Source organism: Gouania willdenowi, chromosome 9 (genome assembly GCF_900634775.1).
Source record: "Gouania willdenowi chromosome 9, fGouWil2.1, whole genome shotgun sequence".
In the NCBI taxonomy this organism is placed as follows: domain Eukaryota; kingdom Metazoa; phylum Chordata; class Actinopteri; order Blenniiformes; family Gobiesocidae; genus Gouania; species Gouania willdenowi.
In genome coordinates this window covers 25,931,336-25,947,990 of record NC_041052.1, presented here as the reverse complement: position 1 = coordinate 25,947,990, position 16,655 = coordinate 25,931,336, and the positions used below count along the sequence as shown (strand labels likewise).

The 16,655-nt window shown below is 38.3% G+C and overlaps 1 protein-coding gene across 1 annotated transcript in view; it reads left to right on the top strand.

Annotated features, from left to right (window-relative positions):
* Positions 1 to 2,126: 2,126 nt before the first annotated feature.
* The window catches only part of rimbp2b (RIMS binding protein 2b), a 159,827-nt gene continuing 145,298 nt past the window's right edge, over positions 2,127 to 16,655 (top strand). The window contains exons 1-2 of the mRNA XM_028456729.1: positions 2,127 to 2,150; positions 15,263 to 15,379. The gene's annotated coding sequence lies outside the window, so the exon portion shown is untranslated. The remainder of the gene's footprint in view (positions 2,151 to 15,262; positions 15,380 to 16,655) is intronic.

The following is a 16,655-nucleotide window of genomic DNA, read 5'->3' as shown; positions in this document are numbered from 1 at the left end:
ATGGCTCTGATTGGCTCGGGTTCTTTCAAAACAAGGAAGTAAGCAGAAAGTTTGGAAGTGGGCGTGGCTTATCGCCAGATTATTTAATCACAGCCAGGGTCAAGAGCGACATTATCAATAATCATGGCAATGTCATGTCAGCATTTATAATAATGACCAATCTTAGCATTAATACAGGACATTAACAAAATCTGTGTACCGTTCTTTGGTTATTTGTTTCAAAACCAATTTAAAAAATAGAAAATATGGATTGTTTTTTCTTGTTTTATTAATTAGGAAAATGGAAAAACCAAAAACCAAACAAGTAGCGTTTTTCTGTTTTAAAATTAAATCTGGTTCAGTTTGTGTGATATTTGGATATTTATGGGGAAACTAGGACGTCAAGCCACATGTTTTAATCTCACCACACAGAACAACCGACAGACAGACTTTTATTCTGCTGCGTTTGATAAAAACAGATCTTTGTATTATGTTGTTCATGGCAGCTTTTTACGAGCTAAAACTTCCACAGACTGGTGAAACAAATCCTAAACAGTCTTATTGTGTGTGAAGACCTGGTCCTGGGGAGGGAAACAAGGTGCAGCTGACTTCAGTTCTCGCTCTAATTTCCCCATAAATATCCAAATATCACACCAAGTTAAGTTAAAAAAAAAAAAAACTGAAAAGCACTGCTTACCTGGTTTTTCTGTATTTCAAAATAACCATGTTTTTTGTTATTTTTGAGTTGGTTTTAAAATGAAATAACCAAAGAACGAAGGGTACATGGATTAAACAACAATGACTTTTGTGCATTTTTGTTGTCATTTTGTATATTTATCTTTTTTTCTTATTGTGTGTTGTAATTTTTTTTAAATTTTCTCTCATTTTGAATGTTTATGTAGTTGTTTTGTGTGTTTTTGAAGACATTTTGTGAATTTTGTCTGTAATGTGTGTTTTTGGAGTCAATTTGTGCATTTACCTTAGGGGGACACACAAAATTAGGCAGATTGCTGTATGTGGCTCCCGAGCCTCTCTGATACATGATATGCATATAGTTTGTAGTAAAGTCTCACAAGAAACAGACAAAACAGTAGCTAAATTGAGTACTACTTTTCAATCTGGTCCTGCTAGGTGAATGAGAAGCTGATGCATTGGTGAGGAGATGCTTTGGTTGCTATGGCATCCATCCATACTAACTAAACCATTTTTGTTTTGGGTTCTACTCCACTTGTACAGGAACATTGCAGCACCTGTGTCAGCCACAGGGGGCATCCACACATACTGTTTTGTGCTCGTCCATACCTATGGTTGGGTGGCCCAAATAATCCCCTTTAATACCCTTCTGCACTTGATTTCCTGATCCGTGATTGGACGGTGTTGGTGTTGCTGCTGTGTGTGATAGCTGATTGGTTTGGCTCAATGTGCAGTGAGTGAGGGTTTGTCAGCCTCTGGGGAAGCCTCTGTGGCATAATAACCCATGACGAAGCAGGGCAGAGTCCCTTCACAGCTGGCAAAAATACGGAAATAAAAGAAGAAATATATCTTGATTAGGAGTTATGTAAAGGCAACTAGAACCAAAGAGGGATAAGTGAGAGCCTTATATGACCTTGCCAGTTTTAATAATGGCTGCTCTTCGGTGGTGTTTAGGTGAACAGGCCATGCGTTGCTGGGAGCATGTATTGACAGGATTGTGTGTGACTGCTGAGGATAAGACGGAGAATGGCCAATTCCTAATAAAGAGGAGGAGGATGGTGCTGCTCAGTGATGCTGCTGTACACTGCACTGCCTCTGCACTTCAGTGTGACTAAGTGTGTGTGTGTGTGTGTGTGTGTGTGTCTGAGAGAGAGAGAGAGAAAGAGAGAGAGGGAAGGAGGGAGGAAAGGAGGGAGGGAGGGAGGGGGAAGGGGTGTGTTGATGCGTGTGCTCTGCTGCACAGCAATGGCAGTGTGAGCTGAATGGTGCTGGCTGGTCGTCTCTCTCCCTCTCTCCCTCTCCTCCGTTCTCTCCTTGCACTTGCCTGGCTGTGCCTCTTTCTGCTGAGCTCTGATGAACCATTTTATGCTCCAAGGCTGCCTCAGCCATCGTCCCGTTTCCGCCTGCTGTTGGATGCTTCTTTATCCTTTTAGTCCTGCTGGAAACACCAGATATTTCCTTGGCCGTTTTCCCTGAAGGTAGCGTACCTGTCTACTGTCAAGCCTGGTGTTTTTCTCAGCTTGGGAGATGTTGTACTGACTCTGCTGCAGGTCCTGGATGCTGCTGATGCTGCTGCTGTTGGAGAGATAAGAATGATACTCGTATCGTTCAGTGTGCTCGACTCTTAAGATAGCGGTACAGATAATTGCATTGCACTCTGCTGAGCACTGCACAAACGCAGCCCATTTACCCTTGAATGGATTTCTTGAGGTGTGCATGAGCCTGTTTTGACAGGTTCAGCACCAAGAAGAGCCAGAGGACATTAGACTTCATTTGTGTGCATTGGCTGTCATAATTTTAGGTTCTTTCTGCTCCTTGTCCTGCAGGGAAACATCTTGCTGTGTGTATTAATAGCATTTCAGTTAAAGGGAGCTGCAGGACGAGTGCATTTATTGCCTGTCTGATATAGCAATATTTTAGGGGTAGATGGTGGATCCTGCTTGCACTGCCTTGCCTGTCAGAGGATGTCCTTTAGTACATCCTACATGCAAATATGATAGTTTTTGAGTTGAAGAAACAATTTCTCATCTTAGTGAAAATCTGAATATGTGATTAAGGGGTCCACTGAAGTAGACTACAATTCATTAGAGGAGTTATAATGTAACCGTAGTATACACTGTCCAGCTAGTAACATGTACTGTGTTCTATCTGTGTTTTGACATAAAACAATCTGCATAAAACCATGTCTAAGAACATGTCAATATTTTTTTAATGTATTATTATTATTATTATTATTATTATTATTATTATTATTATTATTGTTACTGTACTAATGGCTGACTTTGCATTGGTGGAAAATGTGGTACTAGTGAGAGTAGGTAGTAGCAGAGGGAACCCACAATCAGACTAGTCTGCGTAAGCACAGGTGAGGACGTTTTCTTGGGTTACACTTTTAAATCTTTTCCCTATGTAAGCCTGCCACACACACACACACGCACGCACGCACGCACGCACACACACACACACACACGCTATGAGAGAATGGCTATAGTCCCATTCATACTGTCCCATCTGCCTGTCTTGACAAACGGGTGAGGCAATTTATCCATTTGCTGGTTATCCCTGAGCTGCCAGGTAGAAGCTTTTATCTTCACTATGCACAAGAGTCAAGTGTTCATATTTCTCACACCAATTTGTTTGTCCCTTGGTGATATGAGGAGAAAGGGGTGGTGTTATTAGAGCAGGAGGAGGGGCTGAAGAAGGGAGGAGTGAGTGTCTGTACCAGTGACGTGCCGTGACCACTAGGGTTGGGTAGGCACGTTGCAAATCGAGACCACCAATGACAATTTCATATGTTTCTGCTGGCAAGTGTTAATTCAATTCAAATCAATTTTATTTGTATGAAGCAATTTCCAACAAAGTCATCTCAATGCGCTTATCAAAATATAAAATTCATAATAAGAAAGAAAAAACCCAACAAGATCCACATGAACAAGTATTTAGCCATCTAACAAAATCAACATCATAAACACCATTAAAGAAACATAAACAATTATTTAATTTAGCCTCCATACTCTCCCAACAAGATATATCTCATGACACGACAGCACATCTGTTGTTTGTGTTGGAAACAAAGAAACACGGAGAAAATGACAACAACAACTTAGAACAGCCTCAGTGAGGAGCATCCACGAAGCCAATCCTTCCTTTTGTTCCATTCACTGAAAAGTATGAAACATGTTCTGACCTTACCTTTGCTGAAGGTCTGGTAACTCAGGTGTTGGTCTCCCATCTTTTAAAAGCTGTCGTTTTTCCTCAAAACAAAGTTTCACTATCATCTCTGTCATCATGACTGTAGTGTTATCCCGCCCACTAGCTAGAGAACGTAGCAGCAGCGGTCACATGATATCAATTCACTAATGTACTGTGAACATTTAGCATAGCGCGGTTAAATGGTTGTCATCTTGGGGACCTGACTGCGCATGCGCAAACACGTAAAAACACGTAATGGAACGGAAGGAGAAGAGCAACATGCCTTTGGGAGGGGGCGTGGCCTCCCTCTGCCTTACAGCGGAGTGAAAAAAAAGACTGTGCAGCTGTTTAGTAATTTGGACTATGAAACACACAAAATGCGGACACTTTCAAACTTATAGGTGCTGTAGGCTATTGGAAATGGAAAAATTAATAGTTTATAATTATATTAAAATTAAAAAAAAAAAAAAATCTATATATATATATATATATATAATTAAAACAAATAATCAAAATATCAATTCACCCTTGGGTAGGCACTGCCTACCTTGCCTACCCTGACGGCACGTCACTGGTCTGTACTGTTGGCTGTTTGGTAAACCTGGGCCTATAATCTATATTAGTTAATGCATTACATTTATAGTTATTTAGCAGTTAAAATGAAATAATGCATCTTCCATAGTCTACATGGGAAATATAATATTGTCAGATTTATTACCACTTAAGAGCACCAGTTGGCCTTGCATACTTTTAAATAGGATTATTATTAATCACACTAATTTGTTTTAAGTTAAATAATATTGATGAATACAATAAACCTTTACATAAAATATGGCTGAAACCGTGAACCAGATTGGGATATGTAGAAGTGTATTTATCAATGATTGGGCAGTGTTGTCCTAGTGAGGCATGTAACCAGAGGGCCACTGGTTTGAATCCAGATGATGTGTTGTTGAACTTACAATTCTAAATGTAGTATTGAACCTTCAATGCAGAGTTTAAAACAGTGGATTGGTGTTTGAATGACATTTGGTTGTAGCAATAGGTCACAACTATTTTATAGCTTACAGTCAAAACATTTCACTTCAACATTATATTGCTGGTGTCTTTCTCAATTTTTGTCATTTTGAGATAATTATTTATTAATTCAAAGCTGCAGTTCTTGGGGCATTCAAGAGTTTCACCACGGTGCAAAACTGTGCACCATGTCAGAAGAAACAGCAGAAATCTGCTATTAAAGTGTCATTACCGTCGACAATGACCGCAAAGACCACAGACGCAAGATCACACTGGACCTAATTATCCTTAGCAAAAAGGTTAGAAGCTTCTGAATATCACTCTCCATTCAATGGTCAAGCTTTGTAACAGTTGCCTGAATTTTTAAAGAGTTGGCTACAGATCAAGTCCACTAAAGACGAATGAATGAATTAGATGGCGTTTAGATGTTGGGATTGAACCTGGCTGGCTGCTTATCGCTTCACTCAATCAGATATCAGCTCTATAAAAAAATGACACTCAATGGTGTAATAATAATACTCTTCTGACGTAGATTCTTTGTGTAAATGGTCAAACATGCCTTGAAAACAAATACCTGATGAATTCTATTACATTCTTTCATTCAAGTAAAATATTTTTTTTAATTAAATGACTTTTCCTTGTGGATTGTCAAATGTTTTGGGGTGAAGGAATATGAAACTGTAAACCTATGAATAATACCTCCTCTAGTACTTCTTAGCTTTGCAAAAGATGTTTGTTCACAAACAAAGAGAAAACAGTCTCTGTCCCACTTATGGTAAACCTGGTTGAATTGATAATTAAAATGATTAAACACTTTCTGTAAAATAATCAATAATAACTTTTTCTATCTTCTTTTTTATGTTAGTTGTTGACAGTATTTGGAAGAGCAATATGTACATATGAATCATATCAGACACAGTGGAGAGAAATGGGTGCGACTTGGCGGTTGCGGCTGTGTTATAGGACGTTAGTTCAGCGTGGACCTGAGTGACCAGCAGTAGTAACAGCTGGAGCATGGCTGTGGCTGCTGTTGTCTGAATGTGGCCCAGATAAGGCACGTGACCGTAGCACTGTGTGAGGCATTAGTGATATGAACAGCAGGGTCCACGGCCACTGTTACATAACACCATCTTCACTGGGAAAGCTCCGTAAAGACAGATCCGGGAGACCTTGTGACAGCAGAGCAAAAAGTGCATTATCATTGTCCATGACCACATCAAATGCTCTGCTTGTTCAACGATCCAATGCATGACAAAGCAAGTATGTGTGCCATTTTTTTCCAAAGGGGCTTTTCCTGTGATGATAGAATTTAATAGACGTTTCATGCATTATAAGCCCTTAGACTAGATCCACTCTTTGCACATGTTGAGTCATTTGCACTAATGTAAAAGTCTGTGTCCACAAGCCTGTTTTAATTCCTTTGTAACACGTGTTTAAACTGTTACATTTGTATGTGTATGTATACATACTATGTTATACCACAGTGTAAGCCCAGTACAAATATGTTGGTACAGCTGTATCCATGTCAGCTGTTTGACTGATGGCTGATTTGAGGAACAGCTGTTTACATTATAGGAGGTCATTGAGGAATTGGCTGTGAATTGGCTCAAATTAATTAATAGTTAATTAATATTTAAAGAATAAACTCTCTTGCAAGTCAGTTTGGGTGAAGCTATTTATGGCTCTTGGTTTTGTTATGACAGAGAACATGTTGCTGTGACATTGTCTTCGGCAACAGATAATTTTATGTCATCACTGTTACATTTTTATAATTGATATTAGTTTAAGTAATGAAAATATCATTTCTTTGCATCAAAGTATCCACTTAAAGCTCTAACAATACATTGGATTGTGACTTTGGAAGGCATCAGTCGATATTAGAAGTGATGCTATTAGTTTGAACACTGAATGTGTGTGAATTCCAACCCAAACAGATTAAAGTTGGTTGGCTGTGTCACATATGGCAGGCTACCAGGTATCAGTGTAATGAGCATTGGGACATATAATTTTTCTTCAGGGGTGCTGCTCTGGTGGTTGCTTGCTCACTTATTTTAAATCCATGTTTTCCATGCCTTCCTCACAGGGAATAGCATGCAGAACAGAGGGATGCAAGAAAAATATGACATTTTGTTATATATATTTTGATTAATTCAAACTGAAGATGTAAAAAAGCAACGCGACATGTCGGTTCATTCAAGCCTCACAGAATAGGAAGTTTTCTAATACAACGACTGAAAACTAACTATGATTTTACAGCTTTTTAAGCATTTGCAATAGCTATTATTTCAAAGCACTGATTGTAATGTTATGTGGCTGAAAAAATGTGCTAAGCACCCCTGATTGTAGTAAACAAATTCTTGAGTCAAGACAGGTTTGTCTTTAAGGTTTTACTTTAATTTATTGAGAAAGAGAAGGGAGCATTCCCACAGTTCGTTACAGTCTGATGAAATGCCAAAGTTATCCTTCAGAATGTCATCATCATGATCTCTTTTCTTTTGACAGTCTTCTCCTATTTCAAAAATCATAGATTTCAGTTCCCAAGTGCCTTCTAAGTTTTTTGTTGTTGTTGACATTAGCTATTACTAAATTACCTGTAAAATCCCCCAAAAAATATGATTATTTATAATTAATGCGGCTTTATTTTCTATACTTCACAGTAAACAGAGTGCTACAATAATACAAGTCAAGTTATGATGGAAAGGTTGCTCAAAATGATGGAAAGACTGACTGACTGTCTATTAACAATAAAACATGACACATTTTGCACGATTTTCTTTTACTCATTCATCTCACCTCCACCATGTAGTTAATGCATCTGTGTCTGTATATTACTCTCATCTCTCTCCCTCTCCCTGATTGGTCATGTGCAACTTTCCGTGTCTGTAGTCTTCTTCACTCTTACACTTCATACACACAAACCACAACAAATCAGCTTTGAATCATCAGCTGACTCCAATTGTTAATTTCTATCAATCGTAAAATTTGAGGTGTGTAAATGCATGTAGCAACATTTGATCTGGTCCGCATTGGATTTTTTGGTTGCGCATGCACCACTAATGTGAACCCCTGGTATTGAGTCACGATTTATTTGACCATTATTAATTCTACAAGGGTTTTATTCACAGAACAAAGACTAAATACTCAAAGTTAACTGAACATTAAAAACTACTACAACCAACCAATAAGAAGCTGGTTCCAACTTGGAGGTTAGTAAAACCTGTACAACTAATAAAGGTGGCTGATGTCTCAACAACCATCAATGACAGTAGTGAACTGGATGAATTAAGTAATCAAAGCAAAAATATAAACATACAGTTTTAAGAAGGGTGCTTATCCATTCACACATAAGCAACAGTATACACACAGAGAAGTGTCAGTTAGAGAAAACTATAAAACACACTTCCAACCATGTTAGTACAAGCTTAAATGAAACCAAAATCACGAGAGTCTAGGCTACTCTACTCTGTTGTTATCTAAGTAAGCAGTCCCCAAGCACTGGGCTGTGGACCGGCACCGGTCCATGGAACTAGAAAGTATTGTGGAAGCCGTAAAAGAGGAGATGAACAGGGATGTCGAGTAGGCGCTTTCTTTATTGCTTCACACAGCATGACAGTTCGCCTGTCAAACATTTCATCCTGCATCACAGCACTTCCTCCTTCAACACCTCACCCCTCATCCCACCCCCCACGGTGATCAACATACCCACTCCATTCTGAATGATATAACCTCTCCCCAATGTGCACACCACAGAATAACGCTTTATATTTAATTAGCACCTATCTTGAAGGTCCCATGTCATGCTATTTTTCTCCATTTGTTCTAAGAACCCCAAAAACATAGTATTTGAGGTTTATTTTCCCAAACTCGCCTGTTTTCCAGAGTTTTAGTCTCTGAAAAATCCTTTTCTGAGCAACTCTACACAAACAGGCTGATTTGCGTCCTACTTATGCATATTGATGAGTGGGCGTATTAATAAACAGGACACTGACTTCATCCTCCCCGCATGGTGACGTAGGGCCAGAGGACGGCCCGCCCTCCTCCCACCCACTCCGTAGCCGAGCTCATGCTGCTTTGTGTTTGTTCTGGCTTGGCATTCACCGGTACATACATATAGAAAATACATACATAGCTCTGCGCGAAGGACGCTGAAATGCTCACCTTCGTGGGTGTGTCTGTTTACATGACAATCATGGCAGAGAGCTTCCTGGAGGTGCGGCTTCTCCAGCTCAGTGCCGCGTCAAATTTGTCATCAAATTGGAACGAGGTGTTTGGGCTCGCCCTGCAGTAAGAAAGGAGAAAATCATCCTCTAACTAATGATTCATGGAATCAATGAAAAAAAAAAACACTTTGGACATGTGTATGAAACCCAAATAGCACTTTTATGATGTTTAAAGCACAGAAAAGTCGATTTAGCTTAACATGGGCCCTTTAAATTATCAATCATTGCATATCAAAATAGCACAAAGATTGTCACAATGAATTATATATTTATTTTTTTATTTTATTTACTGGCACTGATTCTATCAAAATTTAAGAGTCATTTTGTAGTACATTTCTACATGAGCAAGTACAGACAACGACAGAGAGGAAAAACAACAGCGGTGGTGACCATCTGCCTCGACCAGTTGGGATTAGTAGAACAGGAGAGAGAAAGACTGTTTTAAAATTTGCAATACGTGATAAAATATGCCTTTACACGCACAAACTTCAGTCAGTATGCTAAACTCACAAAGGAAAGAGGATTATTTAAGTCACGTTTTACACTTAGACCTCTATAACGGCATATAGGGCTTACAACATATTCTGAACTTACAACAATGGATGCTATTGCTATTATTACTCATGCATTGTTTTCATTCAGCATTTGTCAATATTCTAAAGCCCTTTTTCTGTGCAGTGTTGCAGCCTAATCTATTACAGCAAATCTAAAAGTGTGAAGTGGAGTCCACCTTTGACAGGATGTCAGTCTAGTCCCTAACATCCATTCACACACGCTTTATTGTAGTGACACCTCACAAGACTATGCACTTGATTTTATTCTACACTGCTGTTTACCATGGGAGAAAACCAGAGTACTCAGAGTTAAACAAAACTTACACAGGGAGAATATGCAAAATCTGCACAGTAACGTTCATTTTGTCTATTAACTAAGACGTATTGCCATAGTTTTTTGTTAACTAAAGTTTTTTTTTTTACTTACTAAGACTAGGACAGGGTTCTGCAACCTGCGGCTCTGGAGCCTAATGTGGCTATTTGACTCTTATGCAATGGCTCCCTATAGCTTAAAAAAAAAAAAAAAACTATTGAAAGAAATAGTTTATTTTTTTTTTACATAGGCTATTAATGATTAATGACAAATAAGATATAACAATCTGTTAACCTAAAAATAAATCACTTTGTACAATGACTGCCACATTCCTACTTCACCTCCTGCAACATCTACAGACCATCAACTTTCCTGCAACTGTGGCTAACTTAAGTTTTAAATCCCTGGTGAGATAATTAAACCAACAAAAACACTATTCTGGAAGAAAATAGAGATTTTATATGTGTGGGGACAGATTCATTTAACCACCAGTGTGGAGGTTAAATATGCATGTTTTATGTGCAGTAAGAAATGAGCAATTAGCATGTGTTGACCACATAATCATGTGTTATCAAATTCAAGTTACTTTTTGTAGCCTTTCAAATACATTAACTAAAAAAAAAATCTTCTTTATATAACATTGTGTTCATATAAACTAAGATACGTAAGAATGTGAAGATGCAAGATACTGTTTTTTTTCTTGATGTCAAAAAATGTTTTTTTAAGTTTCCATTTACATGATCAATATAAATCCAATCAAATTAAATCAAACAATATTCTATATAGTTTTAACTGTATAAAATTTAATACACTATATTGTCTTCATTGAGAAGGTATTTTTTCGGCTCCGGGAGGACTTTAATCCAGGTGAGATGAGGCAAAATTTGAGAGTAAAGGTTGCAGACCCCTGGACTAGGAGAAAGCAAATGCAAAAAAAAAGAGGATTACTTGAACAATGACTAAAAAACAAATTAAACCTTTTTCGTCATAATGAGCATGTGTATGATGACTGCTTTTCTTGTTTTTTAACATATTACCCCAACCACTACAAGAGATACAGATATTATCTAGGCTACTCATAGCAGCAAGAGTCCATCAAGTTTCCATCTCAATTGGTAATATTTTAGGAAGTATATTCTAACATGTCCCAATAAAGCTGTACATAACATGTGAAATTGTAGATTATTATTATTATTATTATTATTCTTATTATTATTATTATTATTATTATTATTATTATTATTATTATTATTATTATTATTATTATCAATTTTCACATTAGCCATTAATTTATAGTCATGAATTAATTTTATCAAGTGTTGCAACAAGTAAAACCAAGTATGAAATATCAACAAACATGTAAGACAAATAAGTAGAGCTAAAACCTTAAGAAAAACAACAAAATTTTACAAAAATCACAGATCCGTCAGTCTATGTTAGTGGTCAGCTCAGTGATCCAGAGGATTGTTTAAAATGTGTTCTGAAAGGTAGATATTCACAGGCAGCAAGGGTGGGGGTAGGGGATGTATTTGCGGATCTTGCCGAAATCCATGGGCAGCGATGATTGTCTGCCAGGATTTGTTTTGTAATAAAAAAAGCTTATCTCTCCAGGTTCAATCTCAGTCTCAATCTCTGTCTTTCTGTTGACAGGTTTAGCTTTTTCTTCACTGCACATCTTTAGACAGCAACAATCTATGTGCAGGCTTATTACAATGAAACCTGCTTAATTATGTTGCTTACATCATGCATTTCATTGTACATCTACTTGTTTAACTCAGTGTTAAAAACATATGCAAAAGAAAGATTCACTGCCTTTGGTGGATGCTGAACTGCCTTTATTGAGATGCCATCATCTCTAAAATTGTCCACCATGTAGGAAGTGAATTGCACAACGCTTTGATGACATGTTGACAGGCAGAGCTACAAACACACCGATCCACACAGTATGTGGCACACTTGCTGTTACTGCTACTTTAAATAATGAGAATAACTAATGGCATGCTAATGCGTTCCAGAGTTAATGCTTTGTTTGTGTGAGAATGTAATTAATTTTAATGTCCCAATCAAGTGGAATTTCACAGCAGATTACAAGTAAGGAGGCAGTGCTGTGCACTTTGCTCCTTTTGATCAACCTGATTCATCTTTGTCAACTTCAAAATAGGATACGCCACAGTGTGTCATTTTATAGGTCTCTGTGGAGTTAGTAAGCTTGCACTCCAATCCACTGTTTGCATGCTGGCTCACAAAGAACAGGGGGGGAACAGGATGATTACATTAAAAAGCTGTAATAGAGTGGATAGAATTAGCTTTGCCCTGACTAGAATGAATTAAGGAGGTCATTGTGATGTGCAGACTCCTGAACTGGCTCATTATACCTGTTCTGCTATGTATATTATAATATACACTGAGATGCTGACAGTCTAGGACAACAGTGCTCCATCAGTTTGTGCTAACTGCTAGATGATAGGAGAGTAACACAGATTCATGTGCTTCATTAAATATGGCTGAAGGTAAACAAAAATGACTTCATGCTCGAAACAAAAACTGATATTTTATGTTGTCGACCATTGGTTTCCAAACTGTTTAAGCCACAGACCCTAAAAACAAAATGTATTCCCTGGGACTTAAACATAAAATGGCCACTTTCCACAATCCTGGTAAGAAACACTTTTTGTTAGACTGGGATCAGACCTCTGTAGCAGCTGCAATTCTGTAAAAACTCTGACCAATCACTGCCATTCGGTCCAAATGAAAAAACCAATCAGATACTTGTATGTCCCCCCGTTCAAAGTCATCTCTCGTCGCTCCTCGCATTCATACCTGTGTGGACGTGGTTTTGGACAGAGCCCAGAATGTGCATAATGGAGGGGGTGGAGCTTAGAGGATGTCTTGCTAACTAAAATCTTGCTAGCTTTCCCACATTGCATCTTGCTTATTTATTACAACTTATTACCTATGTCTATAGGCAATACGTTTAGGTAATTAACTTAATTAGTGTGAAGGCAAAATTTCAGCTGTCCTTTGATTTAGACCCACAAGAGTTGCTCTGCATTGATGAAGTCCACGGGAATGTATAAAAAAAGATATTTATTAAAGAAAAGAGCAAATGATGAATACAATGACCCTCCTCCGGTAGGAGGGGTGACTCGCTGAACCCTGAAAGAGTAAAGCAATATATTTTATAGCTGATGAAGAGGAAGGAGAGGGAGGGTGAAGGGAGGAAGGATTTTTGATAGAAAATTACTGCCTCTACAGATCTCTGCTTATCAGAGTTTTGTTGAGACCTTGAGCAGAGACTGGTTTTTGCTGGCACTGTGAATACAGCACAATCTGTCTGTACTGCGAGTAATCTAATATAACATGACTCAGCAAAGGAGCAACGTCTCTGTTCAAAAGTACAATGACTAATGCAGTCATCGTGTATAAACACATGACAAATTGTACACATGAACACACATTTGATGATATGATGATTAATATAATAAGTGCCATAACATTAGTTTTTAAAATTGCATTTTTAATATAATAAATATATATTTTTGCATTGTTTGTTTTTAGCTTTACCGTAGCTGGTATTTGAATATCAGCTATAACATATAACATTTTGAATGGATTGATTTTTGGGTGCTAGGCGGTTTACCCCCGCGTAGAACCCATTGTGAGCTGGAGATAGGCACCGGCAGACTCTTGCAACCCTGAAATAAGACAAAGTGGGTCTGAAAATGGATGGATGGCTGATTTTTGAAAAACAGTATAGACTCAATAGGAGTATGGTTCAAAATTCGTAGAAGTTGTTCTATTTCCAGGGATTGCTGTGGAATGAGGAGGTTTTACATATAATGGTAGAGATGGCAGCAGTAGATGGAATGGAGTCCCAAATCTCTTCTAATGTTCAGATGGATGGAGGGACAGTGAGACTGTATCTATTAGTGTCATGAATCTGATGGGGTACAGAACTAACCGGAGTATGAATGGCAAATTTCTGTTTGTATTAGGGAGGTAGTAGGTCTGCCTCCTGCCATGAGAAACAAACACTAATTGCCCATTGGCCCCGGGATGGAGATGTGCAGCTGGGGACAGCTATAAATAACTGTCGGTCCCATGAGTGGCAGGCACAAAGTGCCAAAGTATTTGTATACAGAGCCACAGCATACGCACATAAAGGTCATCTCCTGGCCATGACCACTAATGTCAGGGTCTGCTACAAAGCGACACCAACACAGGGGTGGCGGTGAACCTGAGGCTTAATCCCCAACCTGCTGAACTGTTGTCCTCTGTCTGAGCATTGTCACATGGAAGCATCCCAGCGAGTGACAGTCTGCTTTTTGTTTGCAGCCTGGCAGCATCCATGCTTGTTCCATGAGCTCTTTGCCTCCATGCAGAAAATTCCCTCCATGCTTGAGTCGCGTTACAGCTCTCCCTTCATTACACAAAAGCAGCTTTTGGTTTCACCTGACAAGAGTCATGAATTATTTAACAAGGGAGTGGGAGGGAGGGTCATTACATATTACATATTCAGGAACTTGGCAATAGTAAGTAGTTTAGGTAGTGCAATCAGCAATGCTGGCTAAGTGGTGGACATGGAGAGAGGCTGCTATTTAATCCTAATGGTTTCATACACATCTGTGGGTTTGTAAGTATCTAGTTGAGTAAGTGCATAAATGTTATTTATGAGTAACACACTTAAGTAACAGGTTGTTCTTCACAGTAATAAGCGCAGATGCCCAAGCTCATCTCACTCAGTCTAAAAATAGTCATGTTATGACGTATCCATCATGGTAGTCTGTGAAATGTTTTTCAGGTTTTCATTCAGCCATCTTACAATCCATCCATCCATCCATCCATCCATCCATCCATCCATCCATCCATCCATCCATCCATCTATCCATCCATCCATCCATCCTCAAAGCTGCTTCCTCTTTTTTTAAGGTTGCAGGGGTCAGCTGGTGCCTATCTCGAGCTGAATACTTTTGTCATCACTGGTAAAACTTAACAGCTTTGTTCACTGTGAGTAAAACGTGTAATGGCTACTTCTTTGCTTACATTTTTAAAGTGAACCTAAGGACATTTATTACTTATATTTCTTGCATACCTAATGCCGACTCAGCCTTTCACCTACATTTAAAGACTGAGATCTAACAAATTTTCATCAGCAGTGGGCCAAAGCAGCATTGGTAGAAGCCTATTTACAATGTGTTGAGTTTCAGAAAGACTTGTTTTTGGAGAATATGCTCAGTGTGCTTTGTCACTCACAATGTGAAAACTAAATATTAAAAACCTTTTTTGTCTTGCAGCTGAGAAATGAGATTCTGTCCCTCAATTGTCTGGAAAATGTTGGTCTTCTAAAGGACAGCAGTGGCACTCTAAACCCTGTGACCTTGACCTACCAAAAGCAGCAGCAGAAGTTACAGGTGAGTGTCCAAGTGCAAGATAAAAGCATCCTGATGCTAAATTTGCAACAGCCTCTGGGGGCATTTAAATTGCTGCTTTTGGCTCTTAGCATTTTTTTTTTTGCTTTCATGTTTGCATTGTGAATTTGTGAACCATTACATGTTTTTCTCCATGGTATTGCTTTGTCTTTAGCTTTAGCTAGAACTGTCTGTGAGGCTAATAGATGTCATTATATTGATGGTTTCTGGTCAACAATGCCAATTGGTATTTTCTGCCAGTTGTTCTATTCAGATCTGCAAGTTGTGTTTTTGGCCTGGGCGTTTAGTTAGTTGGAACATGCTCGAGCAAACCTTCTACAGTACTTTATTGTTACAATTTATTTTGTTAAATTTGTGTTGGTTTGCTGAGCATATTTTCAGTGGTCTTAGACCCTGTCATGTATTTCTCTGTGGGTCTGGTTTACTGCAAGTGGCTTTTTTACGTGTAGCATGGAGTGATTAAGTGAATCTTGTCACTGGTGAAGCAGATCTTTCTGACTACCTGCGTGTCCATCTGCTCTCTTAACCTGACTTTCTCTACCTTTTGTTTGCCTCTCTTCATTATTTGGATTTTTCTGGTGAAAAAAGAAAGACTACAAATCTGCCTGCTAAGCTGATCTGCACCCTAAACTTGCACATTAAACACCTCTTTCAAAGACTTTCAACTTTAAATCAACCATAACTATTACATTGGGATGCACTGGCAACAACACCTGGGACAATAGCAAATTTTGCTAGACGTTATTTTGTCTAGGGATGCACCGATCTGCTGAATTACCTAACAAATGGTGTGTCTCATTGTGTGGAAAAGACTGGTTCTTTCATGCTTCAGACTTGACAGAAACATGTCTTTTGTATTTAAAAAAAAACCAAATAAACATAAAAATGTACTGAGTTACTTGTTTATTTAATAACTCTGCACCAGTACAACAATATCTAACCAATAGCTTCTCTAGCTTGGCCAAGCAACATGTAAAACATAACAAATTTAACTGGTTCAGTCAGCGCAATAACAATGTAATATAAAATAAAAATAAATAATGAAGGCACTGAAATTGAAAGAAAAAAACTGCTTAACTGGTTTGGTTGGTAGACATTAAAAATAAACAGAAATATTCTCTATAAAATGGTTTACTGCAAATAGGAGTTAAATACCCATCAAAAAACCAACAGCTTCTCTAGCTTAGTAAATAAAGGATACACAATCTGACTCTCAACTACCACTGGTTCAGTCAGTGCAATGTAAAATTAAATAAAA